Genomic DNA, 24019 nt, shown 5'->3' with positions numbered 1-24019 from the left:
ACACGAGCCTGTTTTCAGCTTCTGGACTTTTCTTTCTGGTGAAATGTTGGATCATTTGAACAGTTGTTGAAACCAGGTGAGACGTTCAGAGCAGAAACGTCTCTTTGACGGAGACTCGGAGACACGAGGAGACACAACACACTGTTTTCCTAGAGATTAGGAGCTCTGGTTTGATCTTTAACAATGGATAAGAGTGAGGATAAAACACAATGAATGGGTGAAATCATGATGATTTGATGGGATGAAGAGGCAGTCAGGCTGCTCTCTGCCTCAGACCGCTGAGCTAACACCCGCAGTCGGCTGACGACAGCCAACTGTAGCCGACACGCAGCAATAACTAAGCTCAACAGCTACTTGCTGTGTCAGGACCCTCAGAGAGGAAATATTTCAGAAGTACGGCTCCGTCCTTGCAGAAACACCAGCCGGCAAATCGCTGGAGAGTAACTTAAACCAATGTGACAGGGTGGATGCTGAAGGTAACATTGACTTCAGGGAAAAAGGGCGTGTTCAGTGGGATTCTGCTAACTCGATGGCGGATGCCACTAAATCCTACACACTTGTTATTTAAGAAGAAATCTTACATAAGAGGAGAAGATCGATTTGTCGTCGCGGTCGAACCTCCTGCGAACTGCATCGATCTGCTGACGCTGTCTGCTCAGCAGCCTCGCAGAGGTTAAACACCTGGTGGAGGAGGGAGTCCACCTTCCACAACACCTGTGAGCCGACCTGCTGGATGTCAGTAACTGAAAACTGAACTGGAGAAATGTTTCAGAGCTGCAAAGATTCAGGTTTGCTTTGAAAACAGAAACAGTAAAGAACATCCAGGAAAGGGAATAATCTGATAGCCCAGTGATGCTGCGTTCATGTTTCTTGATGTGTTAACATCACCGCAGCTCTTTGCAGAGACGCAAAGAGTTCGACAGCATTAAACTCAAACACTATGAGCAACTGTAAACGCATTAAATGTCAATCCAGCAACGCTGGAGCAGCATAGCCCTGAGCCCTGATGTCCAAACCAACAACACTTTCTATTTCCTGTACATAAACCAATTATTGTCAACCGTTTTTGTGCCGGCGCCCTCATCCGTTATCCAGGTCCCTGACCACGCCCGTCACGTAAAATGAGAATATTAATGCTGATTGTTCTTCAGCGTTATATCATCTAAAAAGCATGTCACTGAAAGCTTTAATCCATTAACGGGGCAGCTGGAATAGGCCTATCATTACCATTAGTGTCCCAGGGAGCACAAAGCCCATACACGTGAAGAGCAGTTCGATTTATGAGCGCTGCACCACAAACTGTCCAGCTGCAGGAAACGCCTTGCTGCTGGTGTAAACTGGCAGGTGTTACATTGATGAAACCACAGTCTTTTGGCCCTTTTAGTGGTGGCTTTAAACAAACTCTCCAACGCCCCCATCGTTCTCTGGACCCCCCGCTGAGGAACGCAGGTACAGACAGATTGCACAGCCTGTGCACAACAGTGATTGTTACCAGGTGGTCTCCCTCTGTATCCCCTCACTACAATGAACTCAATGAAACAACAAAAGGACCAACAGTAAATAAAAAGTGCTGTGAGCTCCTCAACAATCTGCTATTAACTCAGCTTCTTTACCTGAACAGTTCATATTATAACCAGTCCTCTCAGCCTCTCAGTCCCAGTATAACCAGTCCTCTCAGCCTCTCAGTCCCAGTATAACCAGTGCTCTCGGCCTCTCAGTGGTGTAGGCACAGTGTGGGAGGCCTCAGAGAAACCTGGTGGTTTTTATGTGACTGTCAGCTGAAAACAGCCTTTCCGCTGTGCAGCTTGTTATTTGTCGGTGATGACAGTCTGTAGGAGAAGGTTCATTTTGGGAAATGTGTCACCTCCTCAACAGGTGATGGAAAGGCTCTGCACACTGTGACCTTTCTCTTCAGCTGCTGCACAAACACTGTGTCCTGCTTCTTCCACTGGTAGTATTAATGTCTTAAAGCTGTTTGACCGAGGAGAGCAGCAGTGTCAGGCGTCTCTCATTAGCCCGTTTGTGTGCTCCTTAAAACCAAACGGCTGTTTCGCCATCATTCTACCTGATGACAGCTAGATGTTTTTAATGTAGGTTAGCTTTAGCTAGCAGACGGTTGTGCTCCTGCGGTCTGTCCTCTGAGAGAGAGGAGGGACGGCTCAGACTGATTCGGTGAAGGATCAGCTTTTCATCTTTGATCATCCATAATGAAACAAATCGATTTGCAGGAACATAATGGCAAAGTTGACTTTTTTCCCTGAATAATAACGAGCAACTCTGAGTAGAAAAAGCACCTGTTTCTGTTGTATTATTATTTCAGACTCAGGTCCATTCTTACTGTTTGCCTCACATTATGAGTCCAACACCGACGAAAGCCCTCGCTCATCAACTCTCAGTCAGGTTCACGTCGAGCAGTGTTGGTGACTGACTGACATGTTTTCCCCTCAGGGCTGCCGTAGTTGTGTACGCTGGCTCTCATACAGACACTGAAATGTCTCCACAGTTCCTGCACACGCGGATCTGCAGCCTGAAGGAAACCACAGAGGCCGACCGGGAGCTTCAGGCCTCGTCTGATTGGTTCATGTAGCAGAGATTAACGGCGGGCTCAGAGCTCGTTAACCTGTGGTTATTATTCCTGAGTGAGACTCACTGCTGCACTTTGGTCAAAGTTCAACGTACGGTACGTAGACGTCAGGCCAGTATCAGGACCGATCGCACTCTCTGGAATGGATCAATATCGGCTACAGTACACCTGATCAAATGCGGATCATTTCTTCACTGAACCGTCTTCTGCCCTCGAGCGTTGTTCACTGTCTGCAGTCAGAACGGGAACATATCTGCTCTGGTAGGAGCGACCGAGTTCAGACACAGAGTGATCAGAATGCAGATTCACACGTTCACAAAGCTGTCAATGAACGTGTGATCTGTCTTTCTTCTGACCAAGACATTCAGCAGCAGCTTCACACGTTCACGTGTCAGAAGATAATCATCTTCAGGCTGAGCGCTGCTGCTGCTGCTGCTGCTGTGAAGGACGAGAACAAAGCTGTTTACTCTTTACGTCCATTCTTTCACACAGTTTTTCTTCTGCTGTCAATTATTCATTGTGTTTTCAGATGTACTTCACAAGGTCACAGTAGGCGGCTCAGAGCAAAACTTCAAGGAGTAGTCTTTGGAGAAATACGTTTATTCACTTTCTTGCCCAGAAGACAGAAAACTGCCAGATTTTATTTGGGAGAGGACAGTTTTTACTCTGCTTACGTTTGTTGTGTGATCATTTTAAACTGTGTTCACTTCCATTCACTTCCATTCTTTTATATTGTTTGACCGTAAAGTTCAGTTTCCAAACCAGGAGCTCTTCAGCTTTAGGGAGACAGAAAGAGGCAGAGCTGAGTCTTGATTACAGGATAGCTTGTCCGATGATGATGATGATGATGATGATGATGATGATGATGATGGTGCTGGTGTCCACAGGTCTCCAGCCTTCAACCCACCTGACTCTGAAGAGCTCTGCGGGTCTGCCTTCATACTGAGAGTTACCCAGTTAGCTGTTCAGCGGCAGTAACAGTAAATGTTGGTTTATCGGCTCTTATTTCAAACACTGAGCGGCTTGAACGTCTCTTTAAAACTGGATGGAACATTTCTGCATGTCTGCCACATAAACTGTGCCCTTCATTGACTCCAGTGTCTTATTCGGTTGATGGTTCCATGAAGAGAACCACTTTAAAAGATTACAGTTCAGTCAGATCATCCGCTTTCTTTAAGTCATCGGTTCCATGAATGCTAATGTTTACGTTACAGGGCTAATCTCCACTGACCTCAGAACAGCCACTGGTATATCGGTGTTAAATAAGTTTGAAATCAGCTCAGAAGGACACGCCTGGAACGTGGCCGGTGCTGCTGACCTGAGCTCATCTGAAGGGGCTGATGGGATATATAAGGCCGGGTAAAGGTTGGTGCCTTATGAGCCTGAGTGAGCCAGTGATGCATAAACAACCACTGATACGAAGAGTCATGCGTTTACACTTCGTGTCAGACTCAGAGATGTGCAGTCGTGTAAGATGTGGTCCATGTCCGCGGAGGCTTCTCCTCACTTATGAGCTCATGTTTTCCTGTATTGATTGTTATTTTATAGCATTGATGAATATTTGAAAGCAGCGTTTGTTGAACAACATCCTGAATAATGCAGGTGTGCAGTTAGAGGAGCTGTGAAACGTGTGTGGTCAGATCTGTGTTTAAATGCCTGCGTGTGTGTGTTTGTGTGTGTGTGTGCGTGTGATGCTATGACAGACCAGAGGAGGAAACAACATGACCTCCCACTATTAAAACATTACTTATGCATGAGATGGCTGCAGACTGCAGACACCGCACTGTGGGCCGACGTTGTGTTGAAGGATGGAGCGGGTGGCTGCAGTTCACAGGGTCCTCGCTGGAGGACAAAGATCAGCATGAACACAGTTTGCCTCTAAACTCTGCAGTCGTCCCATGGGAGAGTCTCTCAAACGCTGCGAGCACTAATGACTCTGCTATGATACTCCGGAGAGAACGAGGGCGCTGAAGCTGCTGCTGCTGACAGATTTTGACAACTTTCATGATAATCGAGAACGTCATTATGTCTGAGTTGGTGATCGATGCGAGTTTATCACACCAGGACTCCTTGTTAGGAAAAGTGGATGTTATGGTGAAATGATGAGGGCAGATTTTGGGGAACTGAGTGGGGACAGTAAGCGACCATCCATCCACCTCTTTTAACCTGTTTCAGGATTGAAATTTAGTTTCAGCGAGGAGTCAGTGGACAGCAGAGTCTGCAGACAGCGGAGTCTGCAGACAGCGGAGTCAGCAGACAGCGGAGTCTGCAGACAGCGGAGTCTGCAGACAGCGGAGTCTGCAGACAGCAGAGTCTGCAGAGGAGAGTCTGCAGACAGCAGAGTCTGCAGACAGGAGAGTCTGCAGACAGCAGGAGTCTGCAGACAGCAGAGTCAGCAGACAGCGGAGTCTGCAGACAGGAGAGTCTGCAGACAGCTTGAGTCTGCAGACAGCAGAGTCTGCAGACAGCAGAGTCTGCAGGCAGGAGAGTCAGCAGACAGCAGAGTCAGCAGACAGCAGAGTCAGCAGACAGCAGAGTCTGCAGACAGCGGAGTCTGCAGACAGCAGAGTCTGCAGAGGAGAGTCTGCAGACAGCAGAGTCTGCAGACAGGAGAGTCTGCAGACAGCGGAGTCTGCAGACAGCAGAGTCTGCAGAGGAGAGTCTGCAGACAGCAGAGTCTGCAGACAGGAGAGTCTGCAGACAGCAGGAGTCTGCAGACAGCAGAGTCAGCAGACAGCGGAGTCTGCAGACAGGAGAGTCTGCAGACAGCTTGAGTCTGCAGACAGCAGAGTCTGCAGACAGCAGAGTCTGCAGGCAGGAGAGTCAGCAGACAGCAGAGTCAGCAGACAGCAGAGTCAGCAGACAGCAGAGTCTGCAGACAGCGGAGTCTGCAGACAGCAGAGTCTGCAGAGGAGAGTCAGCAGACAGCGGAGTCTGCAGACAGCAGAGTCTGCAGACAGCGGAGTCTGCAGACAGCAGAGTCTGCAGAGGAGAGTCTGCAGACAGCAGAGTCTGCAGACAGGAGAGTCTGCAGACAGCAGGAGTCTGCAGACAGCAGAGTCAGCAGACAGCGGAGTCTGCAGACAGGAGAGTCTGCAGACAGCTTGAGTCTGCAGACAGCAGAGTCTGCAGACAGCAGAGTCAGCAGACAGCGGAGTCTGCAGACAGGAGAGTCTGCAGACAGCTTGAGTCTGCAGACAGCAGAGTCTGCAGACAGCTGAGTCTGCAGGCAGGAGAGTCAGCAGACAGCAGAGTCAGCAGACAGCAGAGTCAGCAGACAGCAGAGTCTGCAGACAGCGGAGTCTGCAGACAGCAGAGTCTGCAGAGGAGAGTCTGCAGACAGCAGAGTCTGCAGACAGGAGAGTCTGCAGACAGCAGGAGTCTGCAGACAGCAGAGTCAGCAGACAGCGGAGTCTGCAGACAGGAGAGTCTGCAGACAGCTTGAGTCTGCAGACAGCAGAGTCTGCAGACAGCAGAGTCTGCAGGCAGGAGAGTCAGCAGACAGCTGAGTCTGCAGACAGCAGAGTTTCTCGTACATTTTGTTACCTCGTACGGTGAGAGTGACTTAATAGACACTTATTTCAATGAAAACCATTCAGATTATAACTTCAATGAATGGACTAATAGCACACAGTAAAAATACTGTAAAAACATGAAACTCCAGCAGTGAATATGTTACTTAAGATAAAGTATGAACGCATATTTCGGCTATTTGAAGTAAAAGTACTCAACGCAGAAAAATGTCCCCTGTGACTCTTCTGTTATTTGATATAATATTATGGGATGATGATTACATCATTAGATTGTTACACTGGTTTCAGCTGCACTTCTTTAAACTGTTGTAACATGGTGTTTAAAGTACTCCGGGCCACCTGGGTAATGTAGTTTAGTTCGAGCTGTGATGAAGACCCTCATGGGAAGAGAAGAGAAAAGAGTCAGAGGCAGTCATCACTCTTTCAAACATTTTCATTTACTTCAGGGAAATTCTGCAAATTTCTCAACAAACATGAGACGTTTGGGTTCCCAGAGGCGAGCATGAGTATCATTACATAACGACAGAGATCTGTATTAATCACATTTGTTTTCTTCTGATCCAAAACAATTTAATACATCATAGAAATTGACATTTTAAACTGCTGGGTTTCACATTTCTTTCAGTGGAGACCAACCGTCTCAAAATGATCTGTCCCCATGGGCCACAGTTAATTTTCTGTTTCTGCTCGTGCTCATCAAACAGCTTTTCATGGCTGCACAGGAAGCGTTCAGATGTTTACCATCGCAGAAACTCACAGGAGTCAAGTAACAGAGGAGAGCAAGAATGTCAGGAGTAACTAAGTACATTTACTCAGCAACTACCGCCGATACTTTCACTTCATGAAGCTGCTAGTACTTCACTTTGGTTTAATGTTGAATGCAGGACTTTTACTTTTAATGAAGTATTTTTACGTTGTTGTATGTGTACTTTTCCTGAAGTCAAACATCTCGCACAAATAATTTAATCTGCTGCTCTGCTATTCATAAAGGTCTCAGGAGCCTTAATAGAGTATTTCAAACTGAAGCGTACTGAAAGATGGATTTTCCAAGAGACTAACCTTATCAGCGTGGAGATATTTCACTTCTCTTCAAACGTGAAGGTCACGATCTGGAGGAAACCTTTCATACCGCCAAAGGCACTGCTGCAAAGCTCACAGGCTCCCACATTCATTCCAATGAGGGTCCTGCTCTGCACAGCAGGGACTCCAGTACGATGCTAATCTCTGCAGCATCAAGACAACAGAGAAGCACCGCTGCCTTCAACAGAGCTTAATGTGGTTTTAAAGAGCCGAAATCCTTTGTGTGGATTTAACGACGTCTCACAAACCCTCAAACTACATCATCAACTCAACTATTCTACTAAACCAGTTTACACATCAGCCTCTTTAATGGTAAACTCAACATTTCATCATCTAATCGTTAGCGCATGTGTGAGTCACTCATGGTCTCCAGAGGATTGGCACAAAATCTGGTTCAGACGTTCATGGCCAAAATGACGAGTTCGGATTGCTTTGACCGTCCTCTGACTTGTCATCTAGTGCCATCATCAGGTCAAAACTAGAATGTGTCCAACACTTTGTTTTATGACCAAACCTGCAGAACTAATGACATTCCCATCAGCCTCAGCTGGACTTTGTGACAGAAGATGCGCAGATTTTCTGCTTGTCCTGATGTCGAGCTCGTTCCACTGCTGTGCAACCTGGACTACAGACAGTGGTGAGTTTGCTAAGCGGTAGCTTAGCCTCCTTGTAGAGAGGAAGAATCAGGCTGATTGTCAGTAGCAGAGTGTCGTGGTCGGGCTGGGATGCATGATTAGACCTGGTCCTGGATGCAAGAGTCATTGGCAGCATGTTGCAGGTGTTTTTAATTGATTGGATGGTTGAAGACCACCCAGGCTGCTGAATGCTGGATGAGCTGAGAGGTCAGAGGGTACATGCAGGAACACCAGCCGGAGCCAGCTGCAGCAGTATTGGTCTGAAGCCTGGAGCAGAAGCTGCACCACCTGCTGGGTGAGGAATGGATGTTTCCTCCTGATGTGGACGATGAGGCTGCAGGAGCTGGTTGTCACAGCGAGATTGGCAGCGGAGGACAGCTGGTCCTCCAGTGTCTCGTCCAGATTCCTTTCAGACACCGATCGTGGCTGCAGACTCTTAGATGTGTGTTAGGGATGTAAATAAATATGAATTCCTTCGTCAGAGACATCAGAACAGATACAGACTGTAGACCATGAGTACACATGTACAGTATCCTTGTGTCTTTGTCAGGGGCGGGGCTTGTGGACAGCTAAGCCAGGCAGTTGCTTGGAGCCCCCGCCCACTGGAGGGGCCCCGGCCACTTATTTAAAACAATGATTATTGATAGGCCTGGACTTTCAGGGACCTCTGTTGGTCCCTGGACCTCACTTTGAGAATATTTTGTCAGTACTCATCTCAAATGTCCCAGAGGCGTGCACGGGTGGGCTGGGGCCTCAGGGATTTGCCTGGAGCCCCAAGTGACCCGAGCAACGCCGCTGGTCTTTGTTTGTGACTTTAAACTATTTGAATACTTCTCGTGTTTCAGACTGAGTCCATGTGTAACTCAGAAACACAGAGGAAGCTTCAGGTCCAAGATTACCAGCGTTTCACTGTAAACACGAAGGAGTTGCAGTGGAGCTGAAGTCTTGAGGCGGCGCTGCCCCGGCAGGGTTCCTGTGTTCATGAGAGGGAAATAGCAGGTAAAGCAATAAACATAAAAAGCTGCAGAGAGCGGCTGAAAGGATTTTGTGTCCATCAGAGCCTGAATGTGTGTTTGACGGTGAATATGTCATTTTCTTCCGTATCTCCAGACTCCCAGCTCTCTTCTTCAAGACGCACTTATCTCTGGGTGTGTGCGCCCTGCTGTCAAGATTATTCAAATTCAGCTCTGTTAGAGGAGGGGAAGAGGGGAATATCAGGTGCCAATTACCGCTGTTCCCTGTCTTTTTGCACATAATTATACACAGATTATTCAACCTCCCCGGTCTGAATGAAAACCCACATCAGCTTCTGGCTCATCTTCCCGTGGGAGAGCGGGGAAAGTTTGTGTGGGCTGCCGGAGCGCCGGCGTTATTTATTTCAGTTAAAAAAAGAAAAGAGTTGTGTACACTGAACACGTTGAACTGAACTCTGAAGAATGAAGGTGAGGTGGGCAGCGGAGAGGATGCTAAACTGTACTCTTTACAGTGTGTCCAAGCCTGCTTTGGTACACAAAAAGCCCATTTGTGGAAGAGTTTCTGAATTTAAGGTAAAAACTGGGACCAATTCAGTCTGAATTAAAGGTGAAGCAGCATTGTTCCACCATGCAGTGTCATTATTAATGATCCCTTAGCACAGCATCACGTTCTGCTGATCTGAGTTCAAGGTATGCTCACATGAATGAGACGTCATTTGTACAGTTTGGTTCAACTGCATACAGAGTCAATGAAAAGACAAGAGCGGATGCAAACATATAAAGACAAATGAGTTCATAAAGGAGAGAAGACCTTGAGTTCCTGAAGCCTGTTGAGATCAGTCAGATCTCAGCTGAAGTGGCGTCTGTGCAGTTTGTTTGTGGTGAACGAAGACTCAGTCAGAAACTGTGGTAAAATCTGTGCTGATTACGTGAAGTGGAGACCTGCTGTGTGCTCGGTCTGAATGCACCTCCACCTGTTTGAAGCATTATTGGAGCGATGTGAATGAATGAACACGACACGAGCCCAGTTTCTACTTTCATGTGAAATCTGAATTAAGAGAAACGGGATGTTTAGAGCCTTCAGGGTGTCAGAGGAGCTGTGTGACGTCTGACAAATGTCCTCAAGTGAGGAAGACTCAAAGGCTGAAGACTACGACTTTGAAAGTCAACCAACCAAATCAACCCATCTCACACACAGCTGTCAGCGCTCCAGCTGCATTGTGGGTAACGCAGGCACCAGGCTGTGATGAGGAGGAAGGGATGAAACAGATAATATGTGTTACAGGAGTAAGTCGATATCTTACGTTTGACTTTGAATTCAATGCATCTCCATCGTGATCTGTGTTAAACATCCATAAATAAAGGCTGGAGGTGGTAGAAAGTGGTGGTGGTTGTCAGTTTTCATGTGTTCCTCTGGTTAAGGGTGGTTAACCGTGTTTATCATTAAGCTTTTCTCTGGTCCCTGAAAAGAAAGAGCTCCAAGTTTGTCCAGACCACATCAAAAATCGACAGAGTGGGTGGTCACACGGCGGGATCTTTGTGAGACGTGCTTGAATCTGGCTCATAACAACTGTTGCATCCTGCCTCCATCTCCCCTGTTTGCCTTCACTGAAAATGTCCCATTAAAAGAAAAGGGTCATAAAAACAATAGAAGTGAGATGCTTCAATTTTCAGGCAGTTTCTTCCCACACAAGACTCCTCAGGAAAAGTAATTTTGCTGCCAGTTTGCCTTTTCTCTACCTACTGTGTAATTTTGAGAAAGACTGAAAATGTGTGTGTGAGAGCAGCAGGAGAGAAGATGAATGGAGTGTTTGCTGAATCACTAAATACCACTTTTTATCTCAGAAAAAGTCTTCGTGTGGAATAACTCGAATAATGAGTGTTTACTTGAGAGCGATTGTGATGTTAACAAAAGCAACTGTTCCACAATCTGCTCTCTGCAATCTCAGACGAAGTCAGCGGAGAGATTTGTCTTTTTGGTAAACAGGGGAGATCCGTGAAGGAGGATACAGGTGACAATTAGTGCCAGTGTCTGCGATCATATTCTGATTCATGCTAACATGTTTTTACAAATCACATTTTCATCAGGTTTGAGTAGAAACAAACATCTAAACTTAAGATTTATGTCACAGCACAGCACCATCACAAAGACGCATTTCCTGCTCCGTCCAAACGGTTCTGTATCCAGCTGAAAAGTACATCAATTTGTAGAATATAAATAACTGCCTGAAAACACAAAACAAGTAATGACGTCCTCCAGAAGTCTGACGCTCACTCCGTCTGCTGCTTTGGTTATTGCTTCCTTTTCCGTGTTCAAAGGGATGAAGCTGTCATATGCAGTAAAACACGCAGTAACGCACATGTACAGCACAGCCTCAGGCAAAGCATGAGGAGCTCCGTCACTGCACATTCATCAGTTTCTGAAACCTGCAGTGACTGATTGTCAGCTCACTGAGGGACAACAAGGTCGAAGGCGCTGCAACATTTACATGAAATCACCTCATAAAGCTGATGTGGTGAATTTGTTAGCAGTCACAGAGCGACGCGATCGTTCATGTGATCCAGTGTTTTAACTGTAGCTCAGTGTTTTGGTCTCCTCCAGCTCCTGAGGGAAATGTTTGGCTCCACCGTGTTCACCAGCTCTCTCTAACTGTGTCTGTCTGCTGCCTGCTGCTCAGCAGGTTGTGTTCAGTGAGTTTTTACTGGTTTTACTCTGAAAACGACGCTATGAGAGCGAAGCAGAACGGCGAAGTTGAGTCCGGAGAGAAAACCAATGAGCTGAAAGTCTCTATGAAACTGCGTGAAGCAGAGAGGAGCTGCAGATCCAGATGATAACTGTCTGGAGGTTCATCACTACCAGAGACACCAACTGAACAACCACTGATCTGTTATCATCATGACAAGAGTCTACAGTCAGTCTACAGTCAGAGTCTATAGTTAGTCTACAGTCAGTCTAAGGTCAGAGTCTACAGTCAGTCTACAGTCAGTCTACAGTCAGAGTCTATAGTTAGTCTACAGTCAGTCTAAGGTCAGAGTCTACAGTCAGTCTAAGGTCAGAGTCTACAGTCAGTCTACAGTCAGTCTACAGTCAGAGTCTATAGTTAGTCTACAGTCAGTCTAAGGTCAGAGTCTACAGTCAGTCTACAGTCAGTCTACAGTCAGAGTCTATAGTTAGTCTACAGTCAGTCTAAGGTCAGAGTCTACAGTCAGTCTAAGGTCAGAGTCTACAGTCAGTCTACAGTCAGTCTACAGTCAGAGTCTATAGTTAGTCTACAGTCAGAGTCTACAATCAGAGTCTACAGTCAGTCTACAGTCACAGCCTATAGTCAGAGTCTACAGTCAGTCTACAGTCAGTCTACAGTCACAGCCTATAGTCAGAGTCTACAGTCAGTCTAAGGTCAGAGTCTACAGTCAGTCTACAGTCACAGCCTATAGTCAGAGTCTACAGTCAGAGTCTACAGTCAGTCTACAGTCAGTCTACAGTCAGAGTCTGTAGTTAGTCTACAGTCAGAGTCTACAGTCAGAGTCTACAGTCAGTCTACAGTCAGTCTACAGTCACAGCCTACAGTCAGAGTCTATAGTTAGTCTACAGTCAGTCTAAGGTCAGAGTCTACAGTCAGTCTACAGTCAGTCTACAGTCAGAGTCTATAGTTAGTCTACAGTCAGAGTCTACAGTCAGAGTCTACAGTCAGTCTACAGTCAGTCTACAGTCAGTCTAAGGTCAGAGTCTACAGTCAGTCTACAGTCAGTCTACAGTCACAGCCTATAGTCAGAGTCTACAGTCAGTCTACAGTCAGTCTACAGTCACAGCCTACAGTCAGAGTCTATAGTTAGTCTACAGTCAGTCTAAGGTCAGAGTCTACAGTCAGTCTACAGTCAGTCTACAGTCAGAGTCTATAGTTAGTCTACAGTCAGTCTACAGTCAGTGTCTATAGTTAGTCTACAGTCAGAGTCTACAGTCAAAGTCTACAGTTAGTCTACAGTCAGTCTAAGGTCAGAGTCTACAGTCAGAGTCTAAGGTCAGTCTAAGGTCAGAGTCTACAGTCAGAGTCTAAGGTCAGAGTCTACAGTCAGTCTACAGTCAGAGTCTACAGTTAGTCTACAATCAGTCTACAGGCAGTCTACAGTCAGAGTCTACAGTTAGTCTAAGGTCAGTCTATAGTCAGAGTCTACAGTCAGTCTACAGTCAGTCTAAGGTCAGAGTCTAAGGTCAGTCTACAGTCAGTCTACAGTCAGAATCTAAGGTCAGTCTAAGGTCAGTCTACAGTCAGAGTCTAAGGTCAGTCTACAGTTAGTCTTAGTGTGTTGACTGTGTTCATTCTGGGATGGTTTGGTAATCAGTCCTTCTGGTGACACCTGGTCCTGATGTTCCTGCATTATAAATCTCTGTTACTCATTCATGCGGTCTGTCTCCCTACAGGCTCCCTCCTTGTTGTGACAGCGCCTCCTTGTTTTTCCTTCTCTTGTTGCCTCGGACAACACTCACACATTGTGCTCCCCCTCCATGCACAGCCCACTTTACTGACTGCTCACATTCACATCCCATCTAACTGAGTACTAACCAAATACTTCTTTACTTTTGCTTGAGTAGGTTGCTCAGGTGGTAATTTTCACTTTTCCTTGTGTCATTGTTTACGGAGTGAATGTACTTTTACTTGAGATTAGATTTTCAGTACTCTGTGAAGCTGTACTTTGACACAGTAGTGCTTTGAGCTAATGCTAAATTCAGCACGCTAACATGTTTACAATGACTGAGCTATCAGATGCTAATGTTTAGCTGGTGTGAAGTTTGTTAAGTTTAGCATTTGAAAGTTCAGTGGAAGGAAGTTTTGGACACAAAAACAGCAGAAACTCACTGAACTGAACAAGAGCTCAGGTTTATATACTGCTGCAGCTTAACGGATGGATGGGTTGCAGGTGTGCAGGCTGATTGGCAGGAGGAGACAGGTGATTTGCAGCAGGAGGGAATGGAGAGCCACACCCAGACACACACACACACACACACACACACACGCACACACACACACACACACACACAGAACAAACAGGAAAGAGAAGGGAGCAGCAGGAACTCAAGCATTGAGGGACAGGCACAGCCGGACTGTGACAGTTAGCATGCTAACATTAGCTAATTAGCAGTAAACACAAAGCAGAGCTGAGCCTGATGGGAATGTCATCAGCTCTGCGGGTGTTTGGTCATGAACTGAAATACTGGACATACTAAAATGTCGACCTGGTGATGTTGCTGGAGGAAATCAATCCATCCTGAGGGGAACATGAATGTCCACCATCCATCACCAAGACACTTCAGTGTGGACCAAAGCCGAGGACAGACCGACGAGCTATGCTGCTAACAGGGCTGAAAATACTGACTCTGGCTGCTTTAAACTCTCATTCTTTACACTCTTTTTCTTTGTCTCTTTAACCATTCCGCTCCAGTATTTCTTCCTGTATCACAGCAGTATGGGCTCCATGTATCAGCTGAATCACACACCACACTGGGTGATACTACAGACTCTGGACCAGTCTCATCGTGCACTCTTTGCCCAAAGCGCTGAACCTGAACAGACTTTAACTGATGTCACTTGCATGCTTGGCATAAAAGTGTGAGGCAGGGAGGCTGTAAAGGCTCAAAATGCTGCGTGAGGAATGGCACAGCGCTTTGTGACATCAATACTGCGACCTGAGGCTCAGGCTTTTATGTGGCCAGCACAGTGAGGCTCATATTTCACACGACGTGCAGTGTAATTGGACTGTTGGCTATCCACTCCCAGTTTACAAGACAAATAGTAACGGTGCTGTGTAATGTAGAGTTATTATGACAGACACATATCCTGACTCCTATGATTCATGCAGCTGAGCTACAGTAAACATGTAAACATGTTCTCACTTGCTGCCTCAATGTTTTATGTATTTATCTTTTTTATTTACTGATTTGAACGATGTCTCCGGGCTTCTCGCGGCGAACCTGCCGCTTCATGCATTCATGCCGGTGATTTCTGGGACTCGGTCTTATGCTAACTTCACTGCTACAATGAAATGCATCCCAACGTCCACACGAAGCAGACACAGCTGACGCAGCTCATCTCACAGCACATGATGACATACTTGGTGTGTCTCTTTCCGAGAAATTAGATATTAATGTCTTCATTACCAAAATTGAATTATAAGCACGCGTGTACTGTCACTCATCAGCAGATTTAAATAATTCAGTTTAATGCAACAATCAAACTGAGGTGAGTTGATGTGAACATGTCCTCAGAGTCCTCAGCTTCTGTGTCTCTCGTCTGCAGTCTGTGATTGTCCTGCTAACAGCGCTGCAGCTCGATGCAGTGTCATGTGGTTGTTGTTGTTGTTGTTGGCTCTTGTCCTCATCTCTCGTCGGGATGTTTGTCTGCCACTCGGCAGAGACTAATGTTTGTTCTTTTATCTGAAAATGCTGCTGTTATCCACTGTCTGACTTTAGCCATCGTAAATACAAATGTCTGTTTTGTCAGCTTCTCAAGAAAGTCTGCAATTTATGGACCAAACAGATGCATTGGCACTGGTTCAATGCTGCACGGTGCCAAAGCCACAGACCAGCCATTAGTCTGCGATGATGCACGGTGTCGACTGCTGGTTTTGATAGTCCACCAGTATTTTGTAAAGTCTCTACCACCCACACGAGCAATGACAGCGATCAGATAAGCAAGTCTGCGATCCTTTCGTTGTACAATATCTCCACCACACCTTGGAAAAGATACCAAGACTTCAGCTGTCCTGTGGACGTTGAGCGCTGGTCTGACGTAACGGTTGTGTTCTGCACAATTCAATCAATCCAAGGAAGAGGGAGACAAACTCTCCACCGTCGGACACAAACACAGTATAAATGATCTCCTGGTCAGTTTCTGTGAAGTCCTCGATCCATCAAAGAGCAGCCCTCAAAATTCAGAGGACAGCAACTTTTCTCTGAACTGTCCACTGACAGTTTGTCCAATGCTCTGTATTATCAGTGTTCCTCAATATGCAGCTCTGACCTTCACTCTGAGACGCTTCAATACAGCAGCAGAGGACAGAGGACAGAGAGTGTTCAGCCTCATGAAATGTTAGAGAAAAACATCACACACAGCCTGTTGTTCTTCATTCAGCCTGTTTGTTAGCATCCGCTTGTGCTTTCTCTTTTCATGTTAATCAAATCGTTGCTGACTGAATTCTTCGAGCGTGAGTGAAACACGCCTGTTTGTCTGCTGGATGTGAACGACTGATCCTCCACCGCATTTCTGTGCACTCAGTGTTAGTTTGAAGCTACGACACATCTGCTGCTTTTCAAAGAAAAGGCTTTTCTTCTGCTTCTTCAGTTTGGTTTGATGTTTTGTTGTAGGTGGCAGGAAGCCAAGGAAGCTGCTCAATGTCTGTTTTTCTTTGGGCAGAGTGACGTCGACAACTTGGAGGATTTGGAGGAGCTCAGAAAATCCAGGTTTGCCTTCAGAAGAGCTGTTAGAGATGATACAAGGATAAAGTGGAGTCTAACTATGAGAGCTCCAGCATCAGAAACACAAGAAGATGTCTGCATCTCTCCCAGATCAACTGAACACCTTCTCACTTAGGAACAACTTGCCAGCTGAGGAGGTAGAGAAGGTCCAGGACCGCTGCCCACCAGTCATATCCACGGCAGAGAGGTGGAGGTCCTTCAAAAAGACGAATTGATGCAAAGCACCTGGAGCTGACGGCATGCATCGCTGAGTGTGCACAGATCAGCTGCTGGACGTCTTCATCTTCAGCCTGTCGTCCCCCAATGTTTGAAGAAGTCCACCATTCCCACTGTTGGTTTTTCTTCAAGCCCACACTATACTTTCCATATGGGTGCAGAGGTGTGACTGTATCTGAGGACCTACGCAGACGTGAGCACGTCCATGTATGCAAACACCACACGTAGCACAAAGAGAACTGGCTCGTCAGGTGTCAAACAGAGAAGATACCAGCAGGAAGATGCTCTGTGACATGACGTGAGGAAAGATTTGAAAATGATCAGACGTGCAGACCAAAGTCCTTTGAAGTGTGTCAGAAGGTTGGTTGTTGTCCATCACTTTGCTTCGTTATCTTTGCATTAGTCTGACACGGTTTTCACATGAATCTCTTGTAAATGTTGCTTTAAGGTTTGTGATGCAACAGTCCAGAAAAATGCAGGAAAACTCCATTTTCAGTAATAAAACCTTCATAGTGATGTGTTTCTTCTCCACCAAGTGGTTTGAGTTTGCTGTTGAGTTCCCTCCTGAGATCTTATCTGGAGCTGATTTCTTTTAATCCCTCACAGAAACGTCTCTCTAAAGAATGCTGGTTTAAATGTCACAACGTGACATCCCCAAAGCTTCCAGTTTTACCCACGAAAAACCAAAATGATCAATATCACTTACTGAAAACATCCAAACATGAAAACAAGGAAAAGGCAGGAAAGCTCAGCATCACTGTCAATATGTTCCACAGCAGAGTCGAGCTGCTGATTCTACAGCTGCATGAATAAAGTTTGTTATTACAGCTGCACCCGTGTTATATTTGCATGAGCAACAATTCATCATGAACACCCGATAAATTGAAATGTTAATTTTAATTAATGAACAGCAGATTAAAGTACAATATTTCTATTCCTATTGTCAGGTTTGCAGTACAGGAATCATTAAGTATGATACTAAACGTCACCTCCATTCTCCACCTGCTCTTTCAAGCATAAAATGCAATTTGAAAAATAATCACATCATTGTGAGGCCTCACTTTTATCGGCTCGCTGAGATCTCGCAGCAGTGCTGTTGATTATAGCGTCTCTCAAAAAGTCAACAAAGAGACAGTCAGGAGCTGCCCGGCCATTCACACCAAGGAAGGATTCTCAGAGGAGGAAGAGCAGCTTTTGTTGTGTTTGCTGATTGAAAAGAGCTCTGCAGGGGAAGCGCTCCACATTTCCAAATCCTTTTTGTTCATTTACCTCGACAATCAGCAGGTAGACTGATGGAAACGTTTCCCGTAGGTCTCCATTATTAAAGCGCTGTGACGGCGTCACCTCCCATCTCTGTCTGTATTAGTACCTCTGTACCATCATTTGTAGGCAATATGTCTTGTAAAATACGACAGTACTGGAGGTATAATGCGTAGTATTTCCACAGTCAAATGTCTGAAAACGATGAGCTCGTGTTTCACACGAAGCTCCGTGTAATTGGACCGTTGGCTAACTGCTCCCAGCTTACAAGAAAAACACTAACAGCGTTGAGTGATGTGACGTTATCATAGCAGATACGTATCCTGTCTCCATAATTCATGCAGCTGAGCTACAGTAATGGTGCGTTTCACTTGGTCAGTGGTCTCTTTAACCCGGTCACCAGCTGATCCCAGGCTCCTTCACAATGCCATCAAACTCTTTCATGTTGTGAGAAGAGACTGCAGCTTGGACTTTGTCATATTGTATTATGAACACAGAGATTTGCATTTTGAATGTGCCTTAGATTAAATAATATATTTTCCTTATGCTGTGCCCTTCGATGCTGGAATATTATGCTTTTATTCTACATTTACTCAAGTACGCTCATTAACTATAATTTTGGGGTTCCGTTTCATGCTCTTTGTACTTGCCTTTAGAAGCCTTTATATCCTAATATTACACGGCTTTTCACTCAACTACATTTATGGATTTCATTTAGAGAGCACTTCTATCCAAAGAGTGCTTGTATTTCTATCCTTGTGAGGACACTCATTGACGTAATCTGTTCCTCAGACCCTTACCCGAACCTCAACCCTCATAGCTAAATGCTAATCCCTGACCTCAACCTAATTCCATCCAAACCCTCCGAACCCACCTTCCTCTACTGCTGCTCTTGTGTGGACAAATTGACAGCTCAGAGTCCTTTGAAGCATTCCACAGCAGGACACATCATCACCATTGACTTTCTCTGTTTCTCAAAGGAGTCATAATGAGAAAATTGTAATCACAAACTGGATTATTTATCTGTAAATCAGCTGCTTCTGCGTCTTCCCACCTGCCGACTGCGCTGACCTTTAATGACGAGCCGGCGTGATGTGTGATGGTCCTTTGATTAAAAGGAACAAGAAAACAGGATTAATTTGCCACCCATAGAGGTGAGGGAGGGGAGGAGAGCGAGGGCGATGAAGGCTGAGATAATGCAGGGAGGAGTATTGATAGGCACAAGTAAACACAGAGATCAAAGTCAGAGCTGGGAAACCAATTTAGCCTGCCTCGAAGACAAAAAGGCCAGAGAAACATCGATACCCCCCGAGACCACGATGGCAGTTCACTTAAACGACATCACGTCACATTCAGTACAAATAACTTTAATAATAAAAGGTCAAAAATCACTGAAGGAGAACAAACAGCAGAAACATACGACCTCTCTGCTGTGGTGTTAAAGCTTTGTGTCCTTTCATTCCTGCTGAGTAAAACTCCTCGTTTCCTCTTTAAACACGTCACGTCAGCAGCTCTGTGACACGAAAACCTGCTTTCAAACCTAATACAGAGAAATATCTGCACAAACTGATGCCTCTGTAAAATCAAACACTGAAGCTAAAGCTGGACTCGGTGCTTTGATTTGATCAGACTGATCACACTTGATCATCATGTCAACATGAGGATGTGACATCGCATCAAACCTGTGAGACGGACACGGGCGAGAAAACAGAGCCAAAGCTGGCAGAAAGCAGGTGTTTTCATGGTTTCCAGAGCCTTTAAGGGATCAACAAATTTATCACGAGGAGGAGAACGTGAATGTCTGAACCAACGTTCATGACAATTCATCCAACAGACATTTAGTCTTCAGCAGTGGACAGACAGGCAGACATGTCACATCGTTAAAAAGACTTTTTGGGTTATTTTCGGTGACTTATTATTAGTGAAAAGTTGATATTCTTAACAGAGGACCCACTTTAAAATGGGCTAATTGGCAATAGATGGTTCTACTGGGATTTAAACCAGTTCTCACTGTCCAGTGTGCTGTAGCGGCGCAGCGGCGCAGCGGCGCAGCGGCGCAGCGGCTCAGTGTTCATAACGGCTGCATGTTCCTCAGCTGCACGTTAATCACAGCGAAACAAAGTGAGGCGTCCTGTGACCTGCCTGTGCAGGACCTGATTGGACTCTATCATAATCCCTCTTAATCCACATGCTTTCTGATGATGAGCGGCTGATCTGAGATGTCGAGTCATGTGAACAATAGTGAGGGGTTTATGTTACGTGTCCATGTGAAATCCCTGAGCTCCTGCAGTAATTAGTAATACACGCTCATCAGGGATTTCCATAGCATCACATCCTCGCACCGCGTTCTGCAGGCAGTGTTTGTTTGCATGGCTGGAGACAAGAAGAGTTACGTCTGCTATCAGTCTGCACAGCTGCAGGACGGCGGTCTGCTGTGACACATGACGTTTAACATGCTGCTGCATGTCCTGAACAAATGTACATTTAAAGATTTAAACTTACCATAAAAATATGTTTTCTGCATTTTGTTTTTGCTTTTCAGTCCACAAACGAAGTGGAGTTCAGCGTACCACCAGCGTGTTCCGTTAGTGTGTCTGATCAGAAACAAAAACACACGCCTGAACCTGAACGTCACACCAAGCAGCCAAACCTGCAGGAGATTCCCACAATTCCTCTGTGCTCTGTTTCATCTGCGTTTTCAATACAGCTGAAACACGAAGGCCAGTGTTTGGGAAACGTGCACAACACATGCAGTTTTATTTTATAGTTTTTTTTTTATTACGTATAGTTATTTTAGTTATGAATAATGATTTAAGAGCAGAAACAGTAATGAAGAGTTATCTGACAGTTAGCTAAAATTAGTGAGTTGCATTATGGGAAGTGTAGGAAGCAGTGTTTTGGAGCAGGTTTCTTCACTGTGAGGTTAAAACGGCTTGAAAAATGACCTCAGCTTTATCTTTGCAGCCCGTGAGGTTAACCTGCGGTTATCTGGGCCACCCCATGTATCAGATATGGATTCTGTGCTGGCAAACAAATGTCAGCCATTGATTTCTTCTCAAGAATGCTTAATTTTACAACCATAAGAAGGTCAATTTCCCAGTAATAGCCTTTAGAAAAGTGGGTTAGGGAATAATGCAGGTCAGAGTATTGACTGGATGGAGCCAGTGGTATCATATCGCTCTAATGCTGAGATTCTGTGGGGAAATATCCAGTAAACACGTGGGAATCCTCCGCGGCTCGTGTGATGGGTCAGTTATTGACGGGCCGATGTTCCGTCAATGGGTTCTGTTTTCTGAAGAGGAGATCAATGCAAGCTTGTTCAGTCACACCTCAACAAAAGGCGGGATCATAAATGTGTGTGTGCTGATCAAGTTTCTGAAAATTAGCTGCAGATACTATTTACTTCCATCAAAATTAGTTGTAGTACGCTGTAGTACCAAAAGGACGAGTACTACTGCTTGTGTATTGTACCACTGCCCGCTGACCTTTAGACGACAGAAACATCGTTGAGATTGAACCAAAGTCTGATTTTGACTGAAGTGAAATGAATTCATGGCCAGTTGTTCCTCCCACATGTTTTCTCTCCACAGATCGATCACAAACACGACGTCACACTCTGCGGCACATTTCAAGGATGGAGAGCGTGTGGAGTCCTCACGGTCTGAGTGCACAGAGCGAAGGCTTCAAATGCATAATTAAACATGCGGAAGGTTTCGCCGCTGTCCTCCATTTCCTCTCAGTGACACAGAACGCATTAGCCGAGCGCCGCCGCTGAGCGGTGTTCGAGCTTCAAACGCTCATCTGGGAAGGTTTCAACCAGAGCCGGATCAGCATGCTCGACGCGGACTGGCTGAAAGCCTCTGAAGCAGGCTGCAGGTGCGCTGCCTTGCTCAAGGGCAGAGGAAAGCGTTGTTTGATCAGTGCTTCTCTGCAGTTTGATGTCAATGACCCAGAACCTGCACTCAATTAAAATCCATCATAGTTTCCTGAATGCAGCGCGGCTTCATTTGATTTTCGGGTGTTCCCTTTGCGGCGTGGCAAACGGTTTAATCAGACATCGTCTTCACTGCACTTGCTCAAGGGCACCCTGCAGTCATGGTGGAAATGTGGTATCAGGGAGATATTTCTTCTTTCCTGTGTTTGTGTGGAGATGTGGCGGTGAATTTAAAGGTGGGAAATGTGGCTCCTCAGCCCGGCTTGACGGTCTCATATTCACTTCTGGTGCGATGACAGTAATGAGGTCTGCACATGTGTGAAATCCCCCTCTGCAGCTGTCTGCGTGGACACTGTCCTGCAAGTGCTGTCAGGGTTTGGGACGCAGACAGGCGAGCAGCGCCGCAGAGTCCCATCATCCATCCTGAGACGCTGAGCCAGATGGTGCCGGTCTCTGAAGCTCTGTGCTGAGCTGCCGCTGCTGCCGCCCACTGATGGATGGGACGTCATCACACACCTGAAGACGCAGCGCTTCCTGTCCCTCTGCGTCCATGTCTGTACAAAAAAGACAAAGAGGTGAAGAACTAGTGGTTCGTAACTTTGTGAAAAAAAAGCTAATTTTAATCACATCCAGTCGGTGCACAGAGGAAACTGTTGAAGAGTTCTTCAGGCGTACGCGTGTTTCTCCGTTCTCTTCAGTGTGTGAATACCTACAAAATGCTAATAAAACAGAAGATTTCTGATCTCTTCCTACACTAAAAAACCTCTTGCTGATTGAAACACACAGCAAATGAATGTGGGAGTGAAGAAGTGGATTAACTGAACGTTGAGTCTCAGCATGCAGGAACAAAAGATGTTAGTCAGGGGAGATAAATAAAGCTTCTTTCCTCGACAGCAGACGGCTTTTCCTCCCTCATCCCTGACTCACAGGAACAGGCTACTTCCTGCTCCTCGACCTAAATGCTGTTGATGTAATTTTACATTTGAACATGTGACCAGCTGAGTCACGTTGTGACGCCGCCTCCAAAAAATTCTCTTTATATTCGCCTAATCTGCAAAAACCCATATTAGGTGAAACTTCTTTGTTTTTAGTCAACATCATGAAGGAAACACCTGAACAAATATCTGCTAAACCTGCAAAGATGTCCCCTGTTTTTCCTACAACAGCTAAAGCATCAGCACTGTTTGGTTGCGTTGAGGCACTTAAACTGCGGGTTTGGTCTAAATGCTGAACTGGTGACTTAGACTGGACTCAGGTGGACCATCTCTTCATACTCAGCCACACTTTTTCCCTGAACTTAGTGAAAAACGTTCCCTCTGACTGCATTAACAGACTGTGCTCATCATGAAGTGTTGTTCTGTACGTTGATGCAGTCTGTTGACCTCTGACTTCTCTCAGCACTTTGTTTTACCGCTGAATGAAAACACGGTGAACACTGAGAGGAAACAGGTTTCAGCGCCTCTGGTCGATTCTTTAACACTTGTCTTTTAAATAATCGAGGATCAAAGGTTTGGGATTTTCAATTTGAGAAGCTGCAGCGGTAATGGTGGACACAGCACATCCTCATGCTCTGAAAAAGACTTTTATCAGAGAAGAAAAGATGTGCTTTGTCCTTTCATTTGGTAATTTAGTGCCTCTTTCCTGCCTCAAATCCCTGATAAATATGAAAAACACCCACCGTGGCACGGCGAACTGTGGCATTGAAAGCCACAGTGAGGGGAAATGAAAGGAGCACAGAGGCGGCAGCGCGTCACCGCCAGGCACTCAATCCTTTTGACTTACTCAGAATAATCCTGCATGGGTTGGCTTTAATTGCACAGCGCTCGTGCCAACATTAAAATACAATATTAGAAGACAGAGTGACAATCATCTGGTGAGAGCAGCACGGCTGCTGCCGCTCATGATTACAGCTTCTGCTGCAGATGTGACAGAGTTCGCTCAGTACATGAGGGAAGAAAAGCAGCTGCAGAGGGAAGTGCGGCAGTCACCGTGCTTCCATTCAGACCGAGTCCCCTGAACGCCTCGCACTGAGCGCACTGCACACAGACATCGCTGTTAGCTCGAGGTTGGAATTATCTCTCTTCAAACATTACCTTTGATTTGATTATCAGATCACATTCACACTGTGTCCAAGACGTCCGGAGAGTCCAGAAATGCCACTGACTACCAAGTACTGTCCTTCCCACTTCATGCTTTTTGTGCTGCTTTTCAGAGAAATATCCTGCGTCTGACAGCTGCAGTTCAGCTTCAATCAGACACTTAATGTGAAGGAATTGAACACTAATTGCAAAAAATCTGAAAAAGTCTGTGAAGATGCTCTTAATCCAGTCTG

The sequence above is a fragment of the Chaetodon auriga genome, chromosome 2 (genome assembly GCF_051107435.1).
Source record: "Chaetodon auriga isolate fChaAug3 chromosome 2, fChaAug3.hap1, whole genome shotgun sequence".
Classification (NCBI taxonomy): domain Eukaryota; kingdom Metazoa; phylum Chordata; class Actinopteri; order Chaetodontiformes; family Chaetodontidae; genus Chaetodon; species Chaetodon auriga.
The sequence above is the reverse complement of the archived record's forward strand: the minus strand, read 5'-3'. Positions refer to the sequence as shown.